This window comes from Rhinolophus sinicus, chromosome 8 (assembly GCF_057876585.1).
Source record: "Rhinolophus sinicus isolate RSI-liver-muscle chromosome 8, RSI-T2T, whole genome shotgun sequence".
Taxonomy (NCBI): Eukaryota; Metazoa; Chordata; class Mammalia; order Chiroptera; family Rhinolophidae; genus Rhinolophus; species Rhinolophus sinicus.
The window spans coordinates 20,381,788-20,402,836 of record NC_142508.1 but is presented as its reverse complement, the minus strand read 5'-3'; positions in this window follow the sequence as shown (position 1 = coordinate 20,402,836).

Below are 21,049 nucleotides of genomic sequence, written 5' to 3'. Positions count from 1 at the left end.
ATAATCCCCCACTCAAGTTTTTCCTAATATGTTTACTTAATCCATTCAAGCACCAGTCTTGTTTTCCCTTTAAACTGGCCTCTTTAAAACTGGGAACTATTATTATTCACCCATATTAGTAAGGTAGATACAACCAGAAAATTGCCTTAACATCTATGTACTTACAGAGACTGTACAGGCTTATTCAGTATTCATATCTTTTGTTTTAATATAGGCAATTGACATTCCAACCACCCCTTTTCCACTTTGCCCCCCATGTAGATTAAATATATCAGACTGAAAACTGCAGTTGGATTCTGGAATTGGGTTTAGAGATTCCTTTTTAATTATCTAAACATGATGTGCCCAATATTTTTTTAAAGAGCAGCTTTTTCTGACGAGTTCAAACCTTATAACGAATCAAAGTCTCTGTTAGTTGGAGAAAATGGTCTGTCACAGGAATAGCGAATTTGACCTTGACCAAACCAGATTTCCCTCAAGGGAACTGGTGGGGACCTCTAGACTGTGGTCTTGTTTTTAACTTCTCTCTTCCCTTTGTATCCTTCCTGCTTTTTCTTATTTTCCATTTTTAGTGATTTTTATTTTTAAGCTCATCAGCATATCTACAAGTAGGGAAAAAATTATAAAATTGAATTAAAATGCTATAGAACATAGCAGCCATGGGTATATTAAACTGTTGAGCAATTGATTTAGCATGAACACTGACCAATGAGTTCATGTACACAGGAGTATTACAACTGAATGTCAGCCGTGCTTCCCAGTCACTTAATAAAAGTTTGTCAGTGGAAGAAGTTGTAATCAATACACATAATTATACAAACAGTTGTAGCATTCACTTTGTCACAATTGGCATAAGCTTCTTAGGAACTGTTATTGGCCTTACCTCAAATTATGTGGAAAGAATTCTCAGAAATGTATGCGTTAGACTAGGTTCTCACATATTTTCAAACAAGAGTTTGCAATATGTAAAACAGATGAAAGCACAGCTGCTCTAGGAAATGCAGGAACCTCTGGTACCTTCCCTATCAGTCCCTGAAATACCTCCAGGGCACGCCAATATTATATAGCTGTTTGAAAGTCCCGAGAGCAGGGAACGTTTCCAATTCTTGAAAACTCAAATCCATATTAATTTCTTTCAGTAGGAAAAATAAACAACAACATATGAAATAAGTTTTTTGACAACTTGGAGCAGAAGTTTTAGTATATAAATGTGTTGATTGAAATAGCCTTTTGGTACAATTCTTTAAAATCCAAGAATCGTGAAATTTTAGTTTATTACTATTTGCTAAATATACGAGGTATATTGGACACTTACCTAAATGAAGCATTCTGTCTGGGTCCCCAGAAAATCGAAAGATAAGGAAACATAAGCCCTACATTCAAGTACCTTCATGGTTTAGTAAAGGGAACCAATAACAGTAACGCAGGCATAATAGCTTTCTTGATTCACTATTTAGAATTTCCCAATTGTTGTTGTCCTCTGTCAACATTAATATGCATGTTATTTTCCATGAGATAGTTATGCCAAGGAAAATTCTACAAAAGACCCCATAACTCTAGGGAAAAAAACCCAGTCTTTCTGAGGATGCCCGTTCTTTCACAAGCCTCACTTACAGCTGGTACCACTTGAGGTGTCTACACTGCAGCATTTATGACATATTCAAGACAAAGAGGAAACTCACTCATAAATACAGGAGAGAGAATAAGAGGTTCTGGGCTATCATCCACAGATGTTAGCTCTTAAGAACCTTCTTCCATTTTTTATGCTTTATATTAAATTCATACTTGTACGAAAAGATAAAGTTTCTGTCAGTTTTTATTGGCAAGATAGAATCGTGTTTTAAAAGCAGCTATTTTATGCTTGTCTTTAGAGAAACTGTAGCCATGTTAGTGTAGGAAATCTGTTTTTCTTTCTTTCTTTTGGTGTCAGTCTATATTGATCTAGTAATGGCACACAGATCACATTCTCTACACAATTTAACCATAGGCTTTTATTGTTTGTTTTCTTTGCATATTAATATGGGTTTGCTGTCTGATCAGTTAAGAAATAGATTTTTTGCATTTGTCCATAGGTAATGGAGTGAGGTAGGTCTGTACGTGGCAAATACTAAAATAGGACAGAATGATAAATCGTGCTGCTGCTGGCCCATCTTTTACAGCAGAGTGTTACTATACAGTCTACCCTCTTAATTCCCTGGCGCTATGGACAATTTGCATGTATTAAATGGTCCTTATCATTTCCTATAATTAGGGTGTTGCCACATAGTTGAGGAGATTTCTCAAGTACCATATGGCTCATTAATGTCTTATTGGTAAGTTCCAACCAGGTAATAAAGAATTGAAAAATGTGAGTTGTGCGCTATATAGATTGAATTCACCCTATTATTACTCTGCTTTGTAAGTTGAAGCTCTTGCATGTCTTTTTTTCAGCGTATACATGTATGTTCATGCTGCATACAAGTGTGAACTAAATTGGTTAAGTGTCCAAATATATATCTGAATATTGAGATTCTGGGTGGATAGGAATCCAACAACATTATTGAAAAGAATAGAATAACCTCCCCCAGACATGAAACCAGAGCTGTAGAACATTAAGAATCAATACATATTCTTGGCTGATTAAAATGATCACAAATCTTGGAAATGTAATTTCATATATTTCAAATGAAAATAATTGGTAATATGCCAATGTGAATGCTAAAGAAAACAAACCACACCTTAAGTCATACGATGCGTGGGTACGAGACCTCATTATTTCCCACACAGATACCATGCATTCTCCTTCAAGTCTTCTGAGTGCTAATGAAGTGAACTGTGGGCATTGGCTGTAGACATTGCCTCATGAGTGGAATATGGTCTGCAGATCACTGACAATCACATACAGCGAGACTCCCACAAATTCTGCCATCATGGAAAGAGGTAAACAAATGATGTCTGAGTGAGTTTTGCAGGAGACTTCTGGGAATGCTTCTACATGACCCCTGCTTCCATGCAGATACAGCAGTATTCACCAAGGCCAACATTTTATATGGCCTGCAGGCCACACCATAGTCAGTTCCTGTGTATATATATTATACCGTGTTTCCCTAAAAATAAGACCTAGCCAGACCATCAGCTCTAACGCGTCTTTTGGAGCAAAAATTAACATAAGCCCCACTCTTATTTTAACATAATATAAGATCATGTATGATATAATATAATATAGTATAATATAATATAATACAATACAATATAATACCAGGTCTAATATAATATAATACCAGGTCTTATATTAATTTTTGCTCCAAAAGACACATTATAGCTGATGATCTGGCTAGGTCTTATTTTCGGGGAAATATGATATGAGTATGTATACACATATTTAAATAGTACATCTATATCTGTTTGTACTTATATCTAATATAGTTACAATTATTCAAATACATGCCTGTATCTATAAAATACAATAAAAATGATAGATGGAAGTTACTCAACAAGAGCCAATTCAACCAGCAAAGCCAAACCTCTTAAAAGAAGGATTTATTTATCACAGCACACAAAATTCATCTCAAACATTTACGTGTGTTTTTTTACTAAAAGTTTTCTTTGAATAGTATAACATCTGGCTCCATGGAAAGGACAGTTTATTCCATTCAAGGACATCCCTTACTGGGCATGAAGTATTTTAGATACAGAACCTGGTAACATGGTAGCCTTTATAAAGAACACAGACAGCAGGCTTTACAAACAATCCCCCTTTAGCTTTGAGGAATACGCGTTTGGTAACAACCTAACTGTAATACACAAGAAAAAGTTTCAAAGGTAACACTGTTTTTAGAGAGAAAGAGAGACTAGGCTTGAAGTCTTGCTTGCTTTCATTTTTGCATAAAAAGCCTCTAAAAAAGCGTGAAGCCTGGGAGCCTGGAACCATGCTAACTTGCCCTTGAAAGCCCTGGTCCTGCAGCTCTGCCCTCGGCCTTGCTGGGAGCTTCCTCCCGGCCTCCCTTCCTGCCTCCCAGGTTCAGTGATCTCACCAGCTGTCTCAGACTCTTCCTGAAACCAGCCATCTGTCCTCTGTCACTCTCCAGCAGCTGATGCGCTACACGAAATAAGGTAACCAGGAACAAGGATTCCAAAATGAAACATTTCCAACCCCTGGGTGGACAACTTTTAGACATTCCTGAATCGTTTTCTTTATTTACTTCTCCATCATGGACCTTCAATTCCTACTTTCTCACTCAGTTCATTTTCATTCTACTTTTTCAGGTCAACCATGAATATTCTACACGTCTCCCAATTCAAGATTTCTTCCATTTTAAGACTGTGGCTAAGAATTCCTCAAACATACCCTAGGCACAGGGCTGGTGTCAACGCACGTTCCCCTTCGTCCATCCTATCCTACTTTCTGGCAATCTTACCAGCAAAAATGTTTTAGAAACGGCAAGGGCAGAATTTGAATCTTTACATTCTAGGCCCTTGGATGACTTACAAACGACTCTATCACAAAAGAGCTCTTGCCTGTACTTTCTCTTTCTGGAGTCACTCCTTTTTCTTTTCAGCATTCGCAGGTATCCCAGGGCTGAGGAAGCTGTAACTCAGCACTCCTGCTTCTTCACTGTATTTAGATCCCTTAAGTATGAGCTTCCACCTGCTTTTCAACAGCCTTCATGACCCAGCAGCTTCCCCCAGACATAGACACTCCAGGATGTTGGGCTTTACGCATCAAACAGACTATAAATTAGTTTGTGTATTTTCATTTGTTTTGGTTTTATTAATCCCTCTTCCTTCCTTGAGTACACGAAATGTGCCTGGATTTCCTTCATCTTTCCTCACTGTGCAATTCACGGATAATTCTTAGAAGTCTTTCATGTAGCAATTTCTCAATAAGTATAGTTCATTTCCCGAATCATTGACTAATTGGACTTAATTTCTTCCCACAAATTCACTGCGGGACCCTAAGACACTGTTTAAGCTTTAGCCAAAACTATTGTACCTTTTGGACAATGTGATGTTTGACAGAATATATTAGGGTAAATTAAATGCTATAGCAAACAAAACCAAAAATCTATCTAGAGGCATAAAACAGATACAAATTTGTTTGTTGCTCATATAAGAGTCTCCTGCCGGTATCTGGCAGGCAGCCTTCTTTTTGACAATTCAAGGACCGGGCTCCTTTCATTTTGTTGCTTCCTTACCTGCGGCTCTGAGGTCCTCCACTGGAGGTCTGCATCCAGCAGACAGGAGAGAAATTGTGCAATAGGTTGTTATAGGCCAGGGCACTTCCTCCTACGTTGAATTGGCTGAATACAGTCTCATGGCTCTACAGTTATCAGACTCTTTCAAATACAGTCCTGTAGTGCACTCAGGAAAAATGGGAAATGGGTTTTGGTGACCCATCACTGTCCCTGTCAGAGAATGTGCTCATCATGAGTGAGAACCGAGAGGTCCTTCCTGTGGTGCTGGCAGCCCCTGGGACTCAGGGAGCCAAAAAGAAGCTTACTTTTCCAACATCAGGGCCATTAACCTTCAGTTTTAAAGTTAGAGGGGACAGAAAAGTGAAGGTTGTTGATTATTATTGTCACAGGTCATAAGAAGAATTAAGTTCATGCCTTGTGACAAATATTCCCGAGGTGGAACAAGGGCAAAGTACATTTCACCTTCATTATCCAGTATGAAAAAAAACCAGACAGAAACGGACCACTGTGCCTTTCCATTAATTTTGCTGGTTGGTTTCAGAACAAGGTCATCATGGTTCGTTGTATGTTTGAGAACATCTCAATCCATGGTTACAAATATGCTAGAGTTTCCACCAGCATCAGAAGCTACCTCTAGAACCAGGATCCCAAGTTCCCAGAAAATATTGCCTCATGTATTAATAATTTGAAAATATTTCATTCAAAGTATCAATTATCCATTTACAGGAATTACAAATTTTTCCTTTGCATTGATATCTATATTAACTCAGTGTTTGTTTTTTGCTGTCTTGCATAATTTACATCCATTTTTATAGTAAAAAGTGTTTAATAGCACGTTATTAATGTTATTTACCTTATAATAGTATTTTTACCTGCATTATGTTATTTGACTCTTTCCTAGACATTTTCTAAGGTATTTGTTATTATTTTTAGCTTTTTTAGATGATAAAGTTGAGGCTTAAGGCATTAAATAGACCTGTCTAAAATTTCACAGTGGTTTCAGAATCAGGACTCAAACTTAGGTTTTCTCATTAGCGTTTCTGACTCTAAATCCTATGCGTAAAAGATGTCATATTAACAGGGTTATTAGATGCCACTAAACCTAAGCAAAAAGCACTACTAATATAGGAGTATTGTGAGTTCTCAGAAAAAACAGATGTTAATCTCTTTGTTAAGATGATATTAAAGAGATCTACTCTTCTGCTCTGAGAGAGAGAGAGAGAGAGAGAGAGAGAGAGAGAGAGAGAGAGAGAGAGAGAATCTAATTATGGGAGCACAAATGTATGGGGACATACTGAAATATCTTAACTGAAAGAAGATGTGTGAAAGTAGTGGGTTAACAAGAATTCTCCAATTGATAAAATGATTTTCCTGGTATATAAAAATTCCAATTAAATATATACTTATTAACTAGTATGGTTTTCAAAATAGTAATCATTATAAATACCTAGGGATAAAAATCATAGCTATCATTAATTAAGTAGGTTTTATATATGTACCCAATAGCTAGTGAAGTTGAGCATATTTTCATTTATCTGTTGGCCATTTGTGTGTCTTCTTGAAAGAAGTGTCTCTCCAGGTCCTCTGGCCATTTTTCATTTAGATTGTTTGTTCTTTTGGATGTTGAATGGTATCAGTTCTTTCTATATTTTGGATATTAGCCCATTATCAGGGGTGTTGTTTGCAAACATCTTCTCCCATTTGGTTGGTTGCCTCTTAGTTTTGTTGATGGGTTTTTTTGTTTGTTTGTTTGTTTGTTTGTTTGTTTTGTTCTCCTGTGCAGAAGCTTTTTAGTTTGATATAATCCCATTCATTTATTTTTGCTTTTACTTCCCTTGCCTTTGAAGTCAAATTCATAAAAGCCTCTCTGAGCCCACGGTCCATAAGTTTAGTACCTACGTTTTCCTCTATGGAATTTATTATTTCAGGTCTTATGTTTAGGTCTTTAATCCATTTTGAGTTATTTTTGGTATATAGTGACAGAGAGCAGTCTAGTTTCATTCTTTTGCACGTGGCTTTCCAATTTTCCCAGCACCATTTATTGAAAAGGCTCTCTTTTGGCTCCTTTGTCAAAAATTATCAGCCCATATATATGTAGGTTTATTTCTGGGCTGCCCATTCTATTCCATTGGTCTGTGTGTCTGTTTTTCTGCCAATACCATGCTGTTTTGATTATTGTTACTTTGTAGTATAAATTGAAGTCAGGGAGTGTGATACCTCCAGCCGTGTTCTCTTTTCTCAGGATTGCTTTGGCTATTTGGGGTCTTTTGTAATTCCATACAAATCTGATGACTTCTTGTTCTATTTTTTAAAAAAATGTCATTGGCAATTTGATGGAGATTGCATTAAATCTGTATATTGCATTGGGTAACATGGCCATTTTAACTATGGTGATTATTCCAACCCATGAACAGAATATATTTTCATTTCTTTGCATCTTCTTCAATTTATTTTAATAATGTCTTATAGTTTTCAATGTATCCTTTCAATGTATCCTTCATATACTTTGTTAAGTTTATTCCTAGGTATTTAATTTTTTTTTGCAATTACAAAATAAATTGTTTTTGTTTTTTTTCATTTCTTTTTCTGAAATTTCATTGTTAATATATAAGAATGCAATGGATTTTTGTACATTGATTTTGTATCATGCAACTTTACCATATTTGTTTATTGTTTCTAATAGTTTTTGGCAGAGTCCTTAGGATTTTCTATATTAAGAATCATGTCATTTGCAAAAAAGTGACAATTTTACTTCATTCGCAATTTGAATGCCTTTCATTTCTTTCTCTTGCCTGATTGCTCTGGCGAGAAGGATTCCAGTACTATGTTAAATAATAGTGGCGGAAGTGAGCATCCTTTTCTTGTTCCTGATCTTAGGGGGAGAGCTTTCCACTTTTCACCATTGAGTATTATATCAGCTGACGGTTTGTCATTTATAACCTTGATCATGTTGAGGTACATTCCTTCTATATCCATTTTATTGTTTTAATCATGAATGGATGTTGTATCTTGTCAAACACTTTTTCTGCATCTGTTGATCTAATTGTATAACTTTTATACTTTATTTTGCCAATGTGGCATATCACATTGATTGATTTGTGTATGTTGGACCATCTTTGCACCCCTGGAATGAGCCCCAGTTGTATAATGTAATACCTTTTTAATGTATTGTTGTATCCGATTTGCTGGTATTTTGTTTAAGACTTTTGCATCTGTAGTCATCAGAGATATTGGGCTGTAGTTTTCTTTTTTGTGTTATTCTTACAGGGTTTTAGTATCAAGGTAATGTTGGCCTCATAAAATGAGTTAGGAAGTATCCTGTTTCCCTGAAACTAAGACCTAGCTGGACAATCAGCTCTAATGCATCTTTTGGAGCAAAAATTAATATAAGACCTGGCAATATATTATATTATATTATATTATATTATATTATATTATATTATATTATATTATATTATATTATGACCCAGTCTTATAATAAAATAAGACTGGGTCTTATATTAATTTTTGCTCCAAAAAACACATTAGAGTTGATGGTCTGGCTAGGTCTTATTTTCGGGGAAACATGGTAAGAACTTGTCCATTTCTTCTAGGTTATTGAATTTGGTGGCAAATAGTCTTTCATAGTATTCTTGTATGGTCCTTTGTATTTCTATGGTGTTTGTTGAAACGTCTTCTCTCTTATTTCTGATTTTGTTTGAGTCTTTCCTCTTTTTTTCTTAGTGTGCCTAGGCAGAGGTTTGTCAATTTAATTAATATTTTCAAAGAGCCAGCTCTTTGTTGCAGTAATTTTTCAATTTTCTTTTTGTTCTTTCTTTCATTGAATTCTGCTCTAACTTTTATTATTTCCTTCCTTCTGCTGATTTTGGGTTTCTTTTTTTTTCTTCTTTTTCTAGTTCTTTAAGATGTAATGTTAGGTTATTTATTTGGCATTTTTCTTGTTTCTTGTGATAGTTCTGTAATGACATAAACTTCCGTCGTATAGCCATTTTTGCTGTGTCACAGAAGTTTTGATATGTTGCTTTGTTATTCTTATTTGTTTCTATGTATCTTTTGATCTCCCCTTTTATTTCTTCTTTGACCCAGTCATTCTTTAGTAGGAGGTTATTTAATCTCCACATATTTGTGGTTTTCTTCTTGCTTTCTTTTTATAGCTGATTTCCAATTTAAAAGCATTGTGGTCGGAGAATAGGCTTGTTATGATTTCCATCTTCTTAAATTTGTTGAGGCTAGTTTTATGTCCCAACATATGGCTTATCCTTGAGAATGTTCCATGTACACTAGAGGAGAACATATAATCTGTATAACTTGTGATGAAAGGCTCTGTAAGTGTTGATTATGTCCATTTTGTCTAATGTGTCATTTAATGCCTATAGTTCCTTATTGATTGGCAGGTTTTACAGATGGGCTAGATAAATTGCCCAGTTTCACCCAAATCTCCACCAATTTGCCTTTGCACATCACTAGATGGCAGTATAAAATTCCCCATAGTCTCTAAACAAAATAATTCCATCAAGCATCCAAATACTTCAAAAAGAAAAAAATATCCAAAGAATTAAATAAAAAAATGCTTAGAAAAATGTATCATTAATATCTCTAAGTGATTAATCCATTTAAAGAAGAAGTTTATTTAAAGCTATTTAAAGGTATGTAATGTGTAGATCAAAAGATACTTACAACATTTAAATGTGTATATACATTTGAAAATGTAAATGTGATTTAGAAAAATGATTTTAGTTACTTTTTAAATTCATTCTGTGATTTACTATATTTAGGTAATAGAACTCCATCAGTATAATACATGACTTATGAATTCAAAATATCTCTTTAGTAGCAGTGTTTGAAATGTTTTGATGGGGCAATGTTGATGAACGAGCTCTATAAGAAGAATAATGACTGTCCTTGCACCCTTTTCATAAGGAACACTTCAAAGTTATCATATAAAGTAGGCTCCTGCAAACATGACAACAATCTAGGAGGAAGAATAAAGGATTTATTCCCAACAATGAACAGATTTAAAATAGAATTAGAAAACATTCAGGCTTTGTAGAATATATACTATGTAATCAAATTCATATTGATCAAATATTGTAAAAAATGACTTTCAAGGTTTTTCTAGGATATTTCCACACTCAAACCAGTGGGACTACATACAATTATAAAGCTCTGCACAGCAAAAGAAACAATCAACAAAGTAAAATGGAAACCTATGGAATGGGAGAAAATATTTGCAAACCACATATCTGATAAAGGGCTAATATCCAAAATATACAAGAAACGCATACAACTCAATAGCAAAAAACCACAAACAACTCAATTAAAAATGGGCAAAGGACCTAAATAGATATTTTCCCAAAGAAGACACAAATGATTAACAGATGCAAGAAAAGGTGCTCAGCATCACCAATCATCAGGGAAATTAAAATCAAAACCACAGTGAGATTATCACCTCACACTTGTTAGAATATCTATTATGAAAAAGACAAGAGATAACAATTACTGGCAAAGACATAAAGGGAACACTTGTACACTGTTGGTGGAAATGTAAACTGGTACAACCACTATGGAAAACAGTATGACGTTTCCTCAAAACATTAAAAATAAAACTATCTTATGACCCAGCCATTTCACTCCTAGGTGTTTATCCAAAGAAATCCAAAACACTAATTGAAAAAAATATATGAACTCCCATGTTTACTGCAGCACTATTCACAATAGCCAAGATATGGAAACAACCAAAATGCTCATCAATAAATGACTGGATAAAGAAATTGTGGCACATTTATACAATGGAGAATTACTCTGCCATCAAAAAGAATGAAATCTTACTGTTTGCTACCTTGTCTTCTAAATCACTGACTCGAACCTCTGCTTCATCTAATCTGCTGTTCATTCCTTCTAGCGTATTCTTCATTGCAGTTATTGTATTTTTGACTGGTTCTATTTTATGGTTTCTATGTCCTTCTTTATATTTACTATCTCTTTGTTGAAGTTTTCACTAAATTCCTTAAGCATCCTTATAATCAGTGTTTTGAACTCTATTTCTGGTAGGTTGGTTGCCTCCATTTTATTTAGTTATTTTTCTGGAGGTTTCTCCTGTTGTTCTATTTGTGACATGCTTCTTTGTTTCTGGCTGCCTGTCTGTGTTTGCTTCCTATGTGTTAGGTAGATCTCCCATGTATCTCAGTCTTCGCTGGGTGGCCTTATGTAGCATGTGTCCTGTGTGGTCCAGTGGCACAGTCTCCCTGATCTCCTGTGTGTGTGTTCCAGGAGTGTCCCTTGAGTGTGTTGTGTGTGTTCTCTCTCCTGTTGTAGTTGAGCCTTGATTGCTTTTGGTGCATCAGTAGATAGGAATGACTCTCAGGCTGATTGGCTGTGATGACTGGCTATGCCCATAACATATGAGCTGCTGTGTGTAGGCTGACCCCTCAAGAGGAGGCTTCGCCCCTGTGGGCTCTTGTGCCTGTTGATACCATCCTTTGGGTGTTCTGCTTATGAGAGTAATTAGGTAGTGCTCTGGTGTGGTCTGAGGCCAGCCTCTATATGTATTGTTTCTTGTGCTTCTTAGGAGTGGCTCCCATCCAGGCCAAGTTTAGCCTTGCCTGTGACTGGCCTGGGGGCTATCTTGTAGCACCTACAAAGCTATACACAATTTGTTGCTGTCTGTGTTGGACCTGGAGTTGTGTGGGGGTGGCCTTGCTGTTAATCTGAGATCAGCTGCAATCAGGATCAAGCCTGAGGAAGCTTAGCAAAAGACCCAGAGCCCAGCTAGGCCTGTTGCCAGCTGTCAGCTTCCCATAAGGCTTAGTGGCTGAAAGAGCTTCCTTAGATGTGTGGGCTGGGCTAGTTGACCCAGTGTTGACAGCATCCCTGGTGATGCTCTCCAAGATGGGTGGGGCAAGGTCCCAGGGAGTCAAGAGGTGTGGCCAGTGGTTTTTACAAAGTTAATGCAGATTCAGTTCTTGCATCAGTACAGAGCCTATGGCCACTCCACAAAACACACCAAAAACACTGTAGCCAACCACCACTCATCTTGGCCATGTAGATCCCCAAGAGCTGCTAAAGAAGGGCTACAGCACAAGCTAGGGCTTAATGCTCATCACTGAAAATTTCCCAGGCCACCATGGGCTGTCTGCTGCTGTATGAGCCTCCCACAGCTTTCAGGGCAGGGCTGGATGCCCAGGAGCTGATGGTGTCCCAGGAAATGTTGCATTAGCTAGACTGGGTCCAAGGGAGTCACCAAGGTGATGCGTGCACATGTTTATTTTACCGCACCAATGCATTCTCAGATCTGGCCCTGAACGGGAATTGTTCAACACAGGGAAGATGGCACCCTCCTGCAGGCTACATGTGAGGTGGGCTCCACACAGGGGTCATGGTGGCTGTCTCTCTAGCCCTCGACCTATAGCCACACAACTCCATCTTTCCCTGGCACCTCTTGAGTCACCATCCCTCTGCTGGAGCTCAGGGCGAGTGCACGCAAATGAGTGAGTATATGCATGGGCCTCTAAGAGCATGTGGGTTTACAACTACCTTTCATCTCACTGAGATGGACAGGTGGATGGACAGATGGAATCCTCGCTGATTTTCACTACCAGATGTTGTGGGGACTCCTATTCCTGGCACAAGATTCCTGGGCTGGGGAGCCTGGTATGGGGCTGAGACACCCTCTCTCTTTAGGAGGGACCTCCACTGCTGAGGTGTCCTTCCCGGTGATCAACCACTACATGTAGTTTTGGGGTCAGCCAGTCTTGATGGGCCTCTTCTTTATATCCTTTGTTATAGGGGTCTGCTCAGCTAGTTTTCCAATGATTCTTGAGGTTGACTCTTCTTTAGTTTAGTTGTAATTTTATGTGATCTTGGGAGGTGACAGTCATAGCATTTACCTATTCTGCCATCTTACCCCCTAAGTGTTTTCCAATGAATGAATGGACAAAGAAAATGTGATATTCTTGTATATATGGAATATTATTCAACCTTAAAAAAGAAGGAAATCCTATCATTTCTGACAACATGGATGAAACAGGAGGGCATTATGCTAAGGGAAATAAGCCAAACAGAGAAAGACAGATAACCTCATGGTATCACTTATATCTGGAATCTATTTTTAAAAAGTTGAATTCATGGAAACGGAATAAAAAGTGGTTGCCAGAGGATGGGGGTTGGAGGAAATAGAGAAAGGTTAGTAAACATGTAAAAAATTTAAATTATAAGATGAATAACTTCTGAAGATCAAATATATATCATGGTGATTGCAGGATTTAATGTATAACATGGTGACTGTTATTGTGTAATTGAAATTTGCTTAAATGTTGTGATTTGATATATGCATGCATTATGAAAGGAAATAAAGGTAATATGTGAGGTGATTAACTCAGTGGGGGTAATCCTCTCATAATATATACATATATCAAATTATAACTTCATATACTTTAAATGTCTTACAGTTTTATTTGTCAATTATACCTCAATAAAGCTAGGGAAAAAAGACAACACAAATAATAACAAACATTTCTACTTAAAATATTTGATCTTTATAGGAAATAATATTTAAAACTGAACCTTCTGCCTTTCATTTTTTCCCTTTTTTCAGTGCATAAAATACTGTTTTCTTTCTAGTCTCTCTCCCTTTAATCTCTCCCTCCTCCTTAATTTTTCACTCCTTTTATTTTCTGATGTTTTCAACCTCCTCTGTTCTCTCTCTCTCTCTCTCTGTAACTCATGTAGATCTTAGAGAAGTTCTAAATTACTTCCTTCTTTTGGCATTGATTATTTCAGAAAAGGATCATTTTACTCTATGATGACTATTTTGTACTTAGGAAATCTAAAGTATTTGAGTTTTAATTCAGTTAGCATAATTGGAAAGAGTCAGTGACTTTCTAGCTCATTCCCTATTGCTTTGTTCTCTCTATTATACATTATATAAACAGAATAATAGCAGAGATTATTATAAACTTCCTTATGAGAGCAGAAAAACAACAGTCCAAACCTTCTATTTCATAATAGTATTTATTATTTCAGCTTTCAGGCACAGTGACCATTGTGCAGTCCGACTTTCATTAACTTGTTAAATAATTCCATTGAAACGTTATGTTTTTTATTTCTTGAGTAAAAATGCAACTAACCTACATGCTATTTGAGAATAAACCTCCATTTTTTCATTTTTCATTTTCATACCAAAAGACAAAACATAGGATGTTTCATTTTCTCTCTGGACAGAATGAAAAAGAAACAGCTTCTTAAGTAAAATCATTTGTTGTTGTTGTTGTTTTTAAGTAAAAAGGATAAAATAACTGTAAATTAAAGGAATAACACAAACAGTTCAGGAACCAGTTTTCAATTTTAGTTTTTGTGACAGGTTTTTCTCAGGATTGTATAGCAATCTTTATGATTACGAAGAATCAGGCTAAGGTAGAATCTACATGGTTGTAATTCTTACTGGTTGTTTAATGTAATTACAGTATTTTATGTATACTGAGAAATGTATATACAAATAAAATAAGTGTCTTGAAATGTTTCCCCCAAATAATAAAAACATTAGGTGTGGGGTACATGGGGACTCGTGGTACATCTTTGCAACTATTTTTATAACTCTACATCTATACTGAAATTAAAAGTTTAAAAAGAAACAGTAATATTTTAACTTTTATTCAGCAGAATTTGAAAGGAGTCAAGAATCTAACTGGAGCCGCAGTCTTGCCTGCCACACAGACATAAAGAGCAGTTTAGTTCTTACCATGAACTGAAATATTCAAGATCTCCTCTTCTAAATTGATTTTCAAGCCTCTCAAAGGAACTCTTTGTGCTTAGTACACAGTTAACTCAGAAATAGTGATCTAAAACTTCTCGTTTAAGACAGGCAGCTGACAAGTTAAATCAGGCCCAAACTCTCAGAAGACCTAATGCCACTTGACTAGGGTAGGGCTGCTCCATCGCTGTGAAAACCTAGGGTAGTGTTACCTTACACATCTCTAATTACCGGTGCTCAAGTCAAAGGTGGCTTAATGTCTATCCTCAAATTCACCTTGATAGCCACTTAGATATTTTCTGGGTGAAGCCTAGTCCATAGACAGAGAGCATTATCTCTTCCCTTTAGGAAGTGATGACTCTGCATAGTCAGCCCCAAATTACACTGACCCTTTTTGATAGCCATGTCACATCCGGTAGTGATTAGGCTGCCCAGTTCACCCTGAAGTTTTTTTTAAGCACTGGAGGTTTTTTTTAAGCACTGGAGATTAAGATTTTTTTTTTTCCTGTCTCACTAAATGTCTGTATTTCTGATTTGTGTTCCCAGGCATTGATCTCTATTTCTTGGCCCATTTATTTCTGGATTTGCAGCTTTCCCCTTTCTACATCAACTTTTCTTTTTGAAAATCCTTAATTTGTGTTAGGAGAAATAAATAAGTTACTGTTTTTAAGATGTTGAAGACCCCAAATAGCTTTGACATTTTCTCTTTTATGATTAATTGGAAATCAAAGTCTTATTGAAGCTGTGATTAAAAGAGTGCCCCTAAAATAGGCATTTGAGATTTAGGGGCCGCTATGGTGTAATTATAAAATGATAATCACTTCATTTTTTTCCAGTATTTTCAGGAGGACGCAGGATATTCTACTTCATTCAGAAAAGTCAGGATAGATTTGTCATCAGAAAAGTCTCTGAAAAAGGGAACTACTTGTTTCTCCAGGGACGTTTTTTTTGGGGGGGAAGCAGAGTTTATAACAAGGCAACAAACTTGAAGTATCTACCTCTAAGTTCCCTTGACCTATGGGGAAACTACTGTGAGTCTCCCCTTGGAAAATGAGCGAACACTCACATTCCTTGACTAATGCAGTCTTGCCAATTTGCTTTCCTGTTTGCTTTCATTGTTAAAATCACCACCACCATGAAAAGGCATGCATTTGTTACCAATGGCTCAGCATCTTCTTCCCAGCAGCTTACAAAGATCACTCCACACACCTAGGTGGGCAGAGACTTTTGCAGTCAATACTGCCCAAGGTATAAAATGAGACAGATGCATCTGGGTCAAGTTCCTGGGTGGTAATTATGGTCTTACTCATCTATTTCCCAGTGTACTCAGCCCACGGCCCTGTTTGCAGGTGCTTAAGAAATATTTGTTGCATTGTGTTGAAATATAGTGAGAAGGGGCAGAAGTAGGCAAAGTGAATATCGTGCCAAATCCCTTAATTCCCCAAATCCACATACTGCCAACAACAAACTGTAAATTAAAACTGCCATAGATATGTTGGAACTTCTGTTTAAATTCCTCACTAAATTAGCACTTCTAAATTTAACACTCTAGTCACATTCCTGGCAGGAGGATAAGCACCAGGATGGAAAATTAGAGAAGTCTAGTCTAGTGCTCATCTTGCCATTACCGTTTGGATGCAGAAGCCCCAGGCGAAATGCATCATGGCTCTCAGCCTCATTTCCCTTACTGGGGTGGTAAGGGCCGAAAGAGGAGCCAACACCAACATTAATAATAATAATAATAATAATAATAATAATAATAATAGTAATCACTTAAAAGAAAATAGAAATTTTACAGATACCCATTTTTAACTCTTTGATGACTTCTTGTCATTAGCACCAGGCTAATAAATGACCAAAAAAACAGTTCCCAAAAGCAAAATAGCAGCTGTTCATCTTAAAGCATCAGAGTCTGATCCTTGGAGAGGAGAGGACATATGTAATTACCCATATTTTAGGTAACATACCTGGTCCATATGATTCTGGACCAGGATCATAGGAAAACAACACTAGGGGTTCACTCTAGGTTGCCTGGACCACACACTAGCATGGTGCTGGATTACCCCCCCTTTTTCCCAGACAGAGAGGTGTCACCCAACATCAACTTATTATAGCGTTGAAGATTTCCTCCCCAAGCAGGACTCCACAACCCAAGCATGAGCACCAGAACTCTCCAGCTGCCCACTGTCTTTGACATGAGGCCGTTGGTAATCCCAGAACACACTTCTAAATATCTGACACTGAAAATCCAGAGTGCCTAGGGCCACACAGTATCTGTACCCCATTCTTAAGGAAGTTCTTTTCTCATGTGTATAAATACAGATCCCACAGGTCCCTCTGCTGGAATAAAACCCATACTCGATGGTGCAGACTTCCTGAGCTGGTGTGCTTCTCTGTAGAGAGATGAGGAGACTACAGGACTTGCCATGTCTCTGGCTTGTTGATCCTGGTGTTGTGTTTCCTTTCTCTTGTAATGCTTGTTTTTTAATCCATGCCACATCATATTTGAAAATCACTGAGCCCTTACTCCACTAGTAAAAACCTTTAAGGGATCACCTGACACAACAATGTCATAGGGAGAAGAGCATGGACTTGGGGCTGAAAGCCTGTAACTTGCCAATATAGATCCATTGATTAAAGTTCTGTGAGTCTCAGTTTCCTCCAGTCCAAAGTGAGACTGATAACCACCTCAAAGTGATCTGGATATTAAATAAAATGGAAAGTGTAACACACTTAGCACAGGTTCTGGCACAAATTACGGACTCAATATTTGAGTTCTTTTCCAAGCTCTCCCATCATTTCCCACCATACCCACATTTTAGTTCTAAAATTAAAAGAGAAACTGGAAATAAAGGAGAGAATATTGGAGAAGATTCAGCAGATCAAAGGCTAGGAATGGAGAGGAACAAGGCAAGGAAGCATACCAGGATGAAAGATGGCTTTACAACGAGGGTGTGAGATTTCTGAGAAATTTTTATTTCTGACTTCAGGTGTGTTTGGATCTCACCATCTTCTCTAGGCCTAAGCAAAGGAAGTTTGCAGATAATTTTTCTATTGTTTATGCTTAAATAAAGATGAATGTCGATTTCTTTACTTCTTCTGGTGCCTGCGAGGTCTGCCTGGTATTCAGGACACACACTAACAGGCGCCAAAGGACACAACAGCATTTCACAGCAGCATAGCTTTTGCTTTTGGAAAGCATCGCTGTTTCATCTCGTAAACCTCCCTGCAAACTATGTTAAGTGGTAACAATTCCCCAAGACAAAGGCTATGTCCAGAGGCCGCCATGCTATGATTTTATTTATGACCACAGGATTTATATTGGGCAATGACAACAGCAGCATTATAATCACTCTGGAATTCAACTCTGAAAGACTCATAACTCTTTATATGGGTACAATAGCTTTCAAGTTGTCAGAACGAAAGAGGAATCATTTATAACAGCAGCATCTTAACAGGGTAAGGCAACAAGTAAGAGTCCTGTGTATACCAGAATGAGACAATGAATCCACCATTACCATGAACTGTAGTGTTTTCTAAGCATGAAAAAAAAAGGCATCGCCAATCTTTCTGTTCTGCTTTTCAAAGTCATTCTGACCTCTTGACTTAAAATACCCATTTGCAAATGACATGCTCAGGAAGAGAAGTATAGACAGATCAAACCAAATACCAGTTCAAAAGAGAAGGAACTCTATTATTATTGGTGTTTATACTGAAAGCTGTACTGATTTTGCCATTTTTAATCATATTAACTTTGTTCATGTACACGCTAGTCCATAAAGAATAAATCCCTGTTTAAGCTTTTTCTATGCTGAGGAATTTTTGTGATGAGCGGACCTGAACTTTAAAAATCATCTTTCACAAGAAAAGAGACCAAATCATTGCTTATCAAACTTGGAGAAAAAGAAACTGTCTGTTCCTCCTGGGGCCAGTCTCATATGAAGGAAGGTGGTATTGAAGATTATATCTTGAATTTATATGGATTTTGTAGTTTATAAGCCATTTACACATATTGCAACTGGGAGTTGCAAGTGCAACAAGTATATGTGTATGTAGACCTGTTTTACAAGCCTCTCCAGTTCTAGATTCTCTCATTCATCGTCAATGTCAAGGTGTATGAAATTCCCACCTAATTCCTTACAGCAAAGTGGGAAAGGCACTGGATTTGGATTCCAAGCATTCTTAGTGTTTCACTAAAGACTGCACTTTCTTTTGGAGTCAATTCTATTCTCTTCTCCTTCCATTTTCAATGATTCTGACAAATCAATCAATGGGAGATTTTTAAAATTTTCATGAGAAATTGACATGATTAAGGAAAAGATGGTATGATACCGGTCATGGGGTTTTAGAACATTTCAGTTAAAAAGTCAATGAAATGATGATCAAAAATAGATCTGAAGAGATTAGAGCTGTAGCAGCAATTCTTGGAATAGTGTGAATTAATCATCTAGGAAATAAAGTAAAGCAAACGTTAACCGGGGACAAAGTCTCTGCAGTGGGGCTGCTAAAGCTTTACATCTTGACTCCTGGATATTGCAGCTCTCGTGTGCTCCTAGGATTAATTACTAAAGATAATGTAAACCAAATCCCACTACTACGGGAAGAGTCCTGGGTCCAGGCTCTGAACTCTGAATAATTTGTGTGACTAACACAAAATATCGTATTATTGAAGACTAATGTCACCTATGCATTTTAGTTGCCTTAATGTTAGTCTGCAGCTGTTATACAAAGCGAATGTAACTGTCACCATCCAAATGTACTTTGTAAGGGATGTCTGTAGAAATAGCACCGTAGCGAATGCTTCACAGACTGAGGACATTTAAAGAGTCTCAGTTTAACGTGGATGACTGTCGTGCAGCTGCTGACAATTGCTGAGGTCTTAATTCTTTCCAGACAAGGGGATATGCCCTCAAGGAGAACTGAGTTCTGCGTTTGAGTACTCATGGGCCTCTATCTTAGGTGCGCCTTCTCTTATAATTTAGAGCACATTTGCTATGAATTTTCTGGCTTCAATTGAAGGCTTCCCTCCTCTGGGGGCCTTGAAACATAATAAATTTCTTCACTTTCTTCTTTCAAAAAGATAGGGGTATTTGGAAATAAATAAGAGGTAAAGAAAAATAAATACAGAAAAGTATAAATTACCATTTAGTAGTTTTTATTTTGTCAGGTATATATATATACAGCCTTAGATAATTGTCATAGCAGGATATAGAAGTGTCCTTTTATAAGAAAAACACCGTAAATAATTTTTGTTGTACATAGAAAACTTGATCGCACTCTGTTGGTGAAAACTGCCATATTAATTGGTAGCTTCAAAAATTAAAACAATAGTAATCTACTTAGATTGTTATATACTATTTCTTCCCCCTAAGACATAGGAATAGCTCTATATCTACAATACCGAAATAATTACTAGACAGTGAAACATTTCACCAACAAGGGAGTTTTATAAATGATAGTTCGCAGATTATTTGATCTTTTTTATGTGGAAACTTTTGCATCCTTCAGGCTTTTGTTGTATTGTGGACATGCTAAAATAGTAAGGTGTGGTTGGTGTTTATCAACATCACATCTGAAAAACCAGAAGTCAGAAATTTGGACTATTAAACACAATAGCTGAAGAAATAAATTCCACCTTTTGTTGCTTTGGAACATAACCAGGTAGGATCTGAAAATAATAGTTACATTTAAAAATATGAGATTGTGCTTTATTTTTATAATACATTGAATTAGGAAGGAAAGAAGCAGTTTATCTTTTAAATATTTTCAAAATGCTATTTTGGGGAGCTCAACTAATGAAATGTAGATAAGCAAGCAAAATAAAAGTATTTCCCATCCCCTCTAATCCAGGCCTATTGGTGTACAGCACAGGCTTTGGGTACCTCTTCCAGAGAAACACTTTCCGCTATGTCTTGCTAGTGTCAGTGGCTAAAGAACTGTCATGAGAGGACAGACCAATTTTGAGGTAATAAAAATAAATGTCTCCACAAGACTTATCATAATGAAGAAAGACTCAACATTTCTCCAGCTTGCATGGAGGAGAGAGCTATTTATAGTCATAGATGGACTTTGGAGTCCATTAACAAACTAAAACTAGTGGCTAGTTAGGACTGATCCTGAATACAGT